This window comes from Macaca mulatta, chromosome 10 (genome assembly GCF_049350105.2).
Source record: "Macaca mulatta isolate MMU2019108-1 chromosome 10, T2T-MMU8v2.0, whole genome shotgun sequence".
In the NCBI taxonomy this organism is placed as follows: Eukaryota; Metazoa; Chordata; class Mammalia; order Primates; family Cercopithecidae; genus Macaca; species Macaca mulatta.
In genome coordinates, this window is record NC_133415.1 from 97,056,260 (window position 1) to 97,067,313 (window position 11,054).

General features: G+C 45.6%; 1 long non-coding RNA gene across 1 annotated transcript; it reads left to right on the top strand.

Annotated features, from left to right (window-relative positions):
• The first annotated feature begins 87 nt into the window (after positions 1-87).
• LOC114670320 (uncharacterized) lies at positions 88-9,868 on the top strand. The gene is made up of 3 exons (XR_013399976.1): positions 88-449; positions 4,036-4,152; positions 6,538-9,868. It is a non-coding gene; the product is annotated as an uncharacterized LOC114670320 (long non-coding RNA).
• The last annotated feature ends 1,186 nt before the right edge of the window (positions 9,869-11,054 follow it).

The following is an 11,054-nucleotide window of genomic DNA, read 5'->3' on the forward strand; positions in this document are numbered from 1 at the left end:
GCTGCGCAGGCGCAGGGCGGGGGCCGCGCCTCTCGAACGCCCCGCACCCGCCCCCCTCGGAAGCACGTGCGCCTTACGTAATTTCCTGTTATTCTTCGGTCTGCCTCCTCCCAGTGGCGTGGATTTCCTCCCGAGCAGCTTTTGGGGCGTGCCTGCTTCCTCCTCTCTGTCAGGTGAGTGAATAGGTGTCATTCTTCGCAGTCGTTCTCTGCCTCCACCGCCCCGGCATCTCCTTGTGCTTGGTCCTCTACCTGGAGTCACCTATGCAGCGGAATTCCGCGGGGCGGGGGCGAGGACGTGCGGGGGTCTTTATGGCAGCCAATCCCCGGCTGAGCGCTTGGCCAGAGTTTCTGTGATGCTAGAATCTGGACTGCCTGCGACCTCTCCAGGACTCGGACACCAACCCTCGCCTCCTGGTGATCTTTCAGGACCTGCAGAGAAGCGAAGAGGTATTGGACGTGGCCAGGGTCAATAGTGTGAAGCCAGAATTAGAATTGAATTGAAATGCCTCGGTTTTGATATCGCTGTGTTTGTCTTGAGGCAACTGCTTTTCCTCCTCTGGGCCTCTCAGTTTTCCATCCAGTAAGTAAAGAAGTTGAACCTTATCGGTGAATCTCATGTTTTCAGGCGTAGACTCCTTTGAGAATCTGGTAAGAACTGTAGACCCTCTTGCCAAAGAAATGCACCTACACACCAAATTTGGCAAAAAGATTTAGGCAGTTCACCAAAGGAGATGAATTTTAGGGTTCTTTACATTTTTCTGATTCTGAATGTTGCTCAGATGGCAGGCGGGAAAAGGTGATCTGTGCAACAGCTGCCACCTGCTTCATCACCAGGACTGGTTCTGCTAATCTAGCTGTGCCTCTCCTCGCCTGGCAGTCTCCAGCTCCACGTCTGCACTTCTCAAAGCTTCATGAGAACAGATGATTTTGCTCAATAGAGTTGGCTGGTGTTGATTGTGGCCCACCCCTAGAGTGAGGGTTTTTCCCTGAACCAAAACTGGCCCCATCCACCCTCATTCCCCAATACCTTAGTTGTAGTCAACTGACTAGATAGGCTGCCGAAGATGGTTTAACTGTGTCCAGCTTAACTACAGCCAGTCTTTGGAATGCCTGGCCTATATTCGTAAATGAAATCTAACAATTTATTGTATAACGTTGTTAAACATAAAGCATGAAGTTAGCCTTGGGTAAAACATTTTAAATTCTCGTCGTTCATACCAGAGGTTCAGTAACTGACGGGATGAAAGAAAACTGTTCATTGTAACCTAATGATGCTAATTAGATAGCATTAGAGTATATTAGAGATTAGATAACTTGTTCTAGCTGGCTTTGTCCTTTGTCTCACAGTGCTGGTAAGTCAGGATTTAAACTGCCCTTCTCAACATCTCTTGGAAAAGAAAAAGCGGGAAATATGATGCATTTTTGTTTCTCAGACCTTGCCAAGTGAAATGTATCAAGACCAAATACATCTTTTTAAGCTGCCACTTCAAAATATAACTTCAGATAAAATCTCATATATCCTTGAGAAGGCCGGGCACGGTGGCTCACACCTGTAATCCCAGCACTTTGGGAGGCCGAGGCGGATGGATCACTTGAGGTCAGGAGTTTGAGACCAGCCTGGCCAACATGGCGAAACCCCGTCTCTACTGAAAATACAAAAGTTAGCCGGGCGTGGTGGCACATGCACCTGCAATCCCAGCTACTCAGGAGGCTGAAGCAGGAGCATCTCTTGAAGCCGGGAGGCAGAGGTTGCAGTGAGCCGGAGATTGCGCCACTGCACTCCAGCCTGGGCCAACAAAGCAAAACTGTCAAAAAAAAAAAAAAAAAAAAAAATCTCATATATCCTTGAGGGGAAAGAATTGTCTGAATCCTGATTGAGTTCCCAGAGCTTAGCACAGTTCCTGGGGGTTAGTAGGTACTAAATACAGTTTTGATGAATTCTCATTTTACCTGCTTTCCATCCCTAATTATATTAAATACTAAAAACTAAAAAGTTACAATATTTCATTTTGTGTAAGCACATCTCCATCATAAAGCGTTAGATGCTTTCCAAGAATGTGACTCATTACTCAGGGAGTACTTGGAAGATGAGAACCTCTTGTGAATACCGAAGCCTGTTAACTCACACACCTGACGTGGCCGGAGGTTCTAAGTCATTATAGATAGGACTGGCTCACGGTGTGGTACATCATGACTTGGAATGAGATAGAAAAGCAACAAAATGGGGTGGATCTGAGTGAACAAAAAGCCAGATCAGTGTCCTATACCAGCAATTCCGGGTCTTTTTAACCATGGGAAAAAAGCCTGAATTTGTGTGTGGACTTTATATTCAAGAAATCAACTTTGTATTAATGCACATGGTAATGCCATTTAATTAAAAAGCTGTGGTAGATGTAAAATTCCTCTAACAGTGCTTCCTTCTTGTTACAAGTGTCTTGTACATACTTTAGTAGGAGAGACTTAATTCCATGAATTTGTACTGCAAGAACAATTTATATAGGAAGATAATAGTTTCGCTTAAAAAATAACTTTGGAGAAGCCAAGTTCAAAGTAATAAAGAAAATTATTTCCCTAACAATGTGACTGCCATCCTACCAGTTGGTAATCTGGAAAATATTCTGTTCTTATGTTTTAAGACTCAAATTAATTTATTTCTTACCTGGATATACTTTTCTTAATGACTTGGGGTAGGCCAGGCGTGGTGGCTCACGCCTGTAATCTCAGCACTTTGGGAGGCTGAGGCGGGTGGATCACTTGAAGTCAAGAGTTCGAGACCAGCCAGGCTAACATGGTGAAACCCCATCTCTCCTAAAAAAAATAAATAAATAAAAATACAAAAATTAGCCGGGAGTGGTAGCGCATGCCTGTAACCCTGGCTACTCTGGAGGCTGAGGCATGAGAAGCACTTGAACCCAGGAGGTAGAGGTTGCAGTGAGCCGAGATCATGCCATGGCACTCCAGCCTGGGCTACAGAGCAAGACCCTGTCTCAAAAAATAAATTAATTAATTAATCAATTAATTAAAATGAAAATGAAAATGACTTTGGGATAGAAGGTAGTGATAATGATTGTTTGTCTTGATTACAAGTTGTTAGCTCATGTATCTTCATAGCCAATTTGTGAAATGTACTTTTATGATGTCTGTTTTATAGCTGAGGAAACTAGGCTCAGAATAGTTAGATAACTTGTCCAAGGTTACATAGCTTGTAAGTGGCAGAACGGGGATTCCAATCTAGGCAGTCTGGCTATCCACCCTGCTGATAGCTGAGTTACGCTGCTTTTCTTAGCCTCCCCACGTTTACCTCCTGTAGTTGGTACCCAGCTAGACCAGGGATACCTGCTTTCACCTGGAAAATACCACTGGGCTTGAGGAAATTGGCTGCCCAGGGCCTAGGACTGTTCCAGCCACACTTTCTTTGCATGTGTTTGAACCCAGCAGGCATATTTCCCTCTCAGATCTCAGATCTTTTGTATGTGATGTTTCCCCTCCTGGAGCATTGTTTACCCACAGTTCATCTCATCATTCAAAGTCTCTGCTCATATCAGCTCCGGGGTGGGGGGGTCTTCTTTGGCTTCCCCAGCACCCCCTTCCCTCTGTATCCCTTTACCCTGCTTTATCATAGCACTTATCACTACCTGACAATGTATAGTTATTCTTTGGTCCCGTCACTAGAATAGAAGCTACCTGAGGACAGGGACTTTGTGTCTTTTTTTTTTTAGTCACTATTTCTGTTGAATCAAAGATGCACATTTTCCCACAATTTATTAATAGCAGTTAGAACATCTGGATGTGTCTTATAATCACCAGTGTGTTCTGGTTTAGTTGGTAGTATTTTTTTTTTCTTTCTTGTACCTACAGTAAGTGGTGAGTCTTTAAAATCATGGTGTCTTGGAATTGATGAAAATACCGTGTATCCCCAGGGCCTGAACTCTATGTGGCACGTAGTTGGCGCTCAGTAATTACTTGTTAAAGGAAGGCATTGAGTGTTGTGTGCCAGAAACTATTGAAACTTTTTTTTTTTTTTTTTTTTGAGATCTCGCTCTGTCACCCAGACTGGAGTGAAATGGCACGATCTTGGCTCACTGTAACCTCCACCACCCAGGTTCAACTGATTCTCGTGCCTCAGCCTCCTAAGTAGCTGGACTTACAGGTGAGCACCACCATGCTCTGCTAATTTTTTTATTTTTAGTAGCAATTTATATCATTCTAGTAGACTCTTAGAAAGTAGATGGGGATGGTGGGGAATGTAAGAGAGACCAGTTAGAAGACACTCGAAATAATCTGAGGGAAGACCAGAATGGGAACCATGGCTGAAGGATGGTGAGACCAGCAGGGCTCGGCGGCCTGCTGAGCAGAGATGTCTGGCCTGAGCCAAGCCAGTAGGTGGCCCCCTTCACTAAAGAAGGGAATCCAAGAAGACTAGGTTTGGGGAGTGGGAGGGTTTGGTTTTGAACATACAAGTTTCAAGTGCAGATGAAACCAGGAATCAGGTCCCAAAGGCTGCAGCAAGGGATTTATCCTAAGGTTTCTCCTTCTAAGAACTGTAGGAGCTATGGAAAGAAATGTCCGGATTTATTTTATCTGGTTTCAGCATGAGCCGGCATGGTGATCCAGGCCCGCGATGATGGTGATCGAAGGGGCAGGTGGCCCTAAGTATGGAGAACAAGTGAGCCGATTGAAAAGTTGTGTAGATCAGGCCTCAGGGAGAGATTGACTACGAACAGGATGGGCAGTCAGAGAAAGCTGACAATGATACTTTGCTTTCCAGCTTGAGCAACTGAATGGATATTGGTGCCCGTCTCAATTAAACTCTGTTGAACCCAGCTGACAGTGAGCAGAGGAAGGACATTTAAATGGAGAATCATAGTAACGCTAATACTTTCTTTTATTCTTTCTTTCTTTACCTTTTTTTTTTTTTTTTTTTTTTTTGAGACAGAGTCTTGCTCTGTTGCCCAGGCTGGAGTGCAGTGGTGCAGTCTTGCTCACTACAACCTCCACTTCCCTAATTCAAATGATTCTCCTGCCTCAGTCACCCACGTGTGCCACCATGCCTGGCGAATTTTTTTTTTTTTTTTTTTTTTTTTTTTTGGTGGAGAAAGGGTTTTGCCATGTTGGCCAGGCTGGTCTTGGACTCCTGGCCTCAAGTGATCTGCCCGCCTCAGCCTCCCACAGTGGTGGGACTGCAGGCTTGAGCTACTGCGCCCAGCATATGAGAACTCATACTTTCATAGCTCTTCCTATGTATCAGAAGACTTATTTTAGTTATCACCACAATCCTATGAGATTACTATTATCACCATCATCTTCCAGATGAGGAAACCGAAGCAAAGAGTAGTAACTCGCCGAGGTCACACAGCTAACAAGTGGTGGAGCTAAAATTTGAACCCAGGCAACCTGGTAGAGTCTGTGTTGTCACTGCCTCTCTGTGCTGATATTTCTCTAAATTAGCTCAGTTTGGACACAGTGAACCTGAGAGATCCGTGGGGCAGCCACGTGGAGGTGTCCAGCAGGCAGGAAGATATATGGTTCTGAAGCTCACATGGGAAATGGGGACTGGAAATAAAGACTGTGGAGTTTGCATACAGGTGGCCATTGAAGCCACAGGAAAGGACAGGACCCTTAAGGAGAGGGTGGGAAATAATCGGAGGAAAGAAACAAGGGAGCCCTAGAAGGCAAACAAGCATTCCACTTGTGGGAAGGACATAGTCCCTTCTGCAAATGAATATGCTGCACCTGGCTTACAGATCTTCAGTCAACAGACAGTCCATCCCCCTGAATTTGTTTGGCTCTGGGTACCCTGACAAAAATGGGGTTCCTGGACCCACAACCCTAAGGACCTGCCTCAGTGGTGGTGATCCTCCCCACTTTCTTCTACCATGAGAGTCCACTGTGGGCCTGTTGGCTTCTCTGGGCATCTGTTTTTTGCCCCTCCCTACCACGGAAGAGCCTCCAGCTCCTCTGTCTACCGCCCGTCGACTTTGTCAGCTCAGGTCCCCTCCCTGTTTCTAGGACCACAGTAACATTTCACCTGGAGCTTCTTCAGGTCCCTCCTGAACTTATTTTCAGCCCTTTATCCAAACATTTCTTGTATCTCCTGCTAGATTCTAAATTTCTGGAGGGCAAGAAGAACCTATTACGTTGACTTTCCCTCCCTCAACCCCTGCTCCCCTGTGTGGGTTAAATGGCCTGACGGCATTGTCCCACGGGACTTCGCATGCAGTCCACCTGAATAGGAGCTGCATTTTGTATCTCTGTACCTAGCACAGGAGCCAGGGAGTCCATCAGTCAGTCAGTCATCTTAGCAAATAATTCCAGTTGTCTACTAGATTTCTAGAAACATGACTGGGGACTGTCGATGCCTTTGACAGTTGATTTGAGCAGCAGGACCTTTCACAACAGCCTCCTGTTGTTGTGGGTGGGGAATAGGCAAGGTTTGGGAAGCGGGCATTCGCTGCTCTTTCTTGTCATTCTCTTCATAGCCCCCAAGCTACTGTGGTCTATTGTTTTGATAGTTGCTTTCCCGAAATGTTAACAGGATGGAGAGTGAAGGAGGAGTCTGTGATACCTCAGCCATGCACCAGTGTGCCGATTCCCATTCTGCATGGATTTGATTTCCAAGACTCCAGTCAATCCTCAGAGCTCCAGGTAACTGCTGATCACCAGCAGAGGGAGCCCTAGGACCACAGGGCCTCTTTCCTTACCGGTGGTAAAGCCGTTCACTGTGGCTTCAAAACTGTGGAAGACCCTGGATTTGTGGATCACTTGCCTTTAGAATAGAATCAAGAAATAACACTGCAGAAGAATCTCCACATGGTAAGGATTGGGAGTGTTGAGAGGGGCTTCTGGGGTGCAGGTAATGTTCCTTCATCTGATGTTGGTTATAGGAGTGTGTGCTGTAATGTAGTATATGTACATTTTTTTGTGTGTATAACTAAACTTCAATTAAAGTTTTTAAAACTTAAACATTTCTATGTATACCACAAAATAGGTGTCAGGTTAGGGTGAGCTGTTCTTTTCCCTACAATTCTTAACCTTATCTGAGTCACAAGACAGCCCTTCCTCCCTTCCTCTGTGAAAGCCACAAACGACTGGTTAAGGACTTCTGCAGCAGCCGCCGAATAGAGAAAGTGAGCACAGGACATGAACAGATGGTTCACAGCAAAAGAAATACAAATAGCCCTTAAACGTATGAAAAGGTGCTCAGTCTCAATCTTCAAAGAGAAGTGCTTATTGAAAGTATGCGGAGATACCATTTTTAACCTGTCAGATTGGCAGAAATCCCAAAGCTTGACAGCATGCCCTGTGGATGGGGCTGGAGGTGGGGGAGTCGGGAGAATAAATAGCAGACCCTTTAGTACATTACCAGTGGGACTGTGAAATTGACAGCCCTGTTGATTTGGGCAATATCTACCGAAATTACAAGTCTAAGAATCTACCCTGTAGATGACATTTGTACATATATGTAATAATTTAATCTCCAAGTTGTCTTCTTGCTCTGTAAAAGGAAGATTTTGGAAGTTAAGAAAACTTTTTCTGCCTCAACGAAGTCACATTTTAACACTAATGTCTCATGCTGTGGACTCAAGAAAATCTAATTTAAAACAGAGCCAGGCAATGGCTTCCATTGACTGACTGGCTGGAGGGAGCTGCAGGCTAACTAGGAATTAGGAATTAGCTACAACAGAAGTGCATTGGTTTTATCTCAAGAAATATCCTCCTTTACACCTGTCTTGGCAGATGTGCCCACTGCTTGGGTGGCAGGACACTTTGATTGTCTCACCAAGACTGTGTGGAGAGGGGTGGGGTACTTCTCCAAAGGGAAAAGTGGGCTGCTGTCACCCATAAAAGGGGTGGAGGGAAAGGGCAGGCAGAAACAGTCAATGTCTTCCATAGCTCCAGGTCACGTCTGCCTGCTGCTGATACCGCATTCGTATCTGCAGCCTGTGTGTCTCCTCGACACCATGCCTCTGTGTCCACTGTCCTCCTAGTCAGTCGCCTACGTGGATGTCCCTCTGACACCTGGTGAAACATGATGTGTTTCTAATTGAGCAGGTTATCTTTCCCTCTAAGCCTGGTCTCCTGGCCTTTCCCCAGTGCCTTCCAATTTAATTGAATCAAATCGAATGTAATTCACCTCCTCCCATCCGTCTGGCTTCTGGGTTAATACCCCCCCAAACTTTGGAAATATTTTAATGTGTTAATATATTATTTTTTAAATAAAAAGTAGTTTTAACAAAAGAAAAATATACCTCTGTAGAAAATTTAGAAAATATAAGGACTCAGGCACCTTATCTTTTTTATCCCCTGCTTAGCCCTGGGAGGCAGACAGTATTATTTATCCCCATTTTACAGATGAAGAAACTGAGGCTCAGAGAGGAACGTGGCTTGCTGCTTTCACACAGGTCAGAAGGATCTATGCCGGATTTGAGCCCAGGTCTTTCTGGTTGCAAGCTGGAGGCGGTCTTGTCTTTGGGATACTCAGTTGAGGGGCTTGGCCTTTGCCTCAGAAGGACTCGACTTGGCCCCCTCTTGAGGATGTCCCTTGGCAGCATTTGGTCATGGTGTTGCAGAGTGCCTAGGAGCCACACTTACTCTGAGAAGCCCTGCCTCACACACCCACCCCTCTGTGTGGCCTTGGACACACTGCCCAAGCCTCTGCGCCCAGTTTACTCCTCGGAAAAATGGGGATGATGATAGTAATCATAGGCTTCCCTTAGAGGGCTAGGAGAGAATGGAATGACCAATGTGGTAGAACACTGCCTGGCTCACAGCATCTGATAATGGCTTAGATATTTGTCCCCTCCAAATCTCAGGTCAAAATGTGACCCCCATTGTTGGAGGTGGGGCCTGATGGGAGATGTTTGGGTCTTGGGGGTGGATCCCTCAGGAATGGTGTGGTGCCCTCCCATGGTAATGGGTTCACCCCAGGCCCAGTTGTTAGAAAGAGTCTGGTACCTCCCACCTCCTCTCTCTTGCTTCCCTCTCTGGCTGTGTTATCTGCGCAGGCCAGCTACGCTTCGCGTCCCGCCATGAGTGGAAGCAGCCTGAGAACCTCACTAGAAGCCAAGCAGATGCTGGTGCCATGCAGAACTGTGGTCCAAGCAAACTTCTTTTCTGTCTACATTACGCAGTTTCAGATATTCCTTTATAGCATCACAGAACAGACTAATACAGCATCCAACAACATTAGCCACTGCTACTATTATCATTAGTATTTTAAGTGTGTGCATTTTAACTGCTGGTACACTGTGTGAGCTGGCTTGGATGTCCGTCCCCTCCAAATCTCATGTGGGACTGTAATCTCCAGTGTTGGAGGTGGGGCCTGGTGGGAGGCGTTTGGATCATGGCGGCATATTCCTCATGCTTGGCTGGGCGCCATCCCCGTGGTGATGAGTGAACTAACAGGAGATCTGGTTGTTTAAAGGTGTGCGGCACCTCCCCCCTCTCTTGTTCCTGCTCTTGCCATGTGACACACGGGCTCCCCTTTGCCTTCCACCATGGCTGTAAATTCCCTATGGCCTCACCAGAAGCAGATGCCAGCACCCCACTTCCTGTACAGCTTGCAGAACCAAGAACAAATTAAACCTGTTTTCTTTATAAAGACACAGACTCAGGCATTTATTTATATCAGTGCATGAACAGCCCCATACACTGGGCATACGGGTTATATCCTGCTTTCCTTCCATTTACTATTATGAGCATTTTTATGTCACAATATATTCCTCAAAACATTATTTGAATGACTGTATAATAGTCCATCATTTAAATATATTCATAACTTACTCTGTAGTTAACCATTCACCTGTTTCTGGACAATTAGGGGTGTGTGTGGGTGTTTGTTGTAATAAAAAACTCTAAACCAAAAATCCTTGTCTGATTATTTCTTAGAGTAGAATTTTACACCTGGAACTCCTGGGTGAGAAGGTATAAACGTTTAAAGTCTCCAGCAACACACTGATAATTGCTTCAAAGGAAAGCTCTCAACCGTTTACTCTCAGCAGTGTGTATATTAGGGCTGTCCTCACCACACCCTTTCAGGCAGCCAGGCGAGCTTTTTTTAAAGTTCACCTTTGTTGCTATTTATTTACAAGGCAGGTTTTACTACGTGTCCCTGGGATGGTGGGGGTAGGTCCCATGCCCAAGGTGCTTCCAGCTATGCTGCCTGTTACAATGTTCTTAAATTAGCTAGCAGTCCCATAAGCCCTGGGTGGACATATTTACCTGTTTCCTGCCTGCTCTGTTTTCCTGCGGGTGGAAATATAATTTCAGTGCTGGAAATTTTCTTTTTTTTTCTTTTGAGATGGAGTCTTGCTGTGTTGCCCAGGCTGGAGTGCAGTGGCACCATCTTGGCTCACTACAACCTCCATCTCCTGGGTTCAAGCAAGTCTCCTGCCTCAGCCCCCCGAGTAGCTGGGATTACAGGCTCACACAACCATGTCCAGCTAATCTTTTTTGTACTTTTTGTAGAGACAGGGTTTCACTGTGTTGGCCAGGCTGGTATCAAACTCCTGACCTCAAGTGATCCACCCGCCTCGGCCTCCCAAAGTGTTGGGATTACAGGTGTGAGCCACTGTGCCTGGCCAATACGTTGGTTTTTCTGTTTCTCTGTTGCCCCTGCTTTAAGGTGTTTAGCATGTGGCCTCCCTCCCTGGTGACAGCACAGTCCCAAAGCCCAGTAATAGATTTTAAAGAGATCTGACTCAGGTACAAGCTTAGCTGGACTGGCCCATTATCTGAAATCTGTGTGTGACCTTCCCAACTGATACTGCCAATACTTGTGTCTGTTTCAACTTCAGATTCCCGTTCAGTATACTCACCCTTTAAGTTACCCTACTACTAGTATCCTGACCTCCCAGAAAGAGGGCTAGAGTTTTATTTTGTTAAAGTAAAATCAGTATTCCCCAGTGCTCTGTATTTTACAAAATGCATTCACACATGACTACTTTGATCCTCAGAATGATTCTGGGAGTTACATAAGTTTATCTCCATTTTGCAGATGAGGCCCAGAGAGGTGAACCATTTGAGCTCGTGAGTGACAGATCTCAAGCCCTG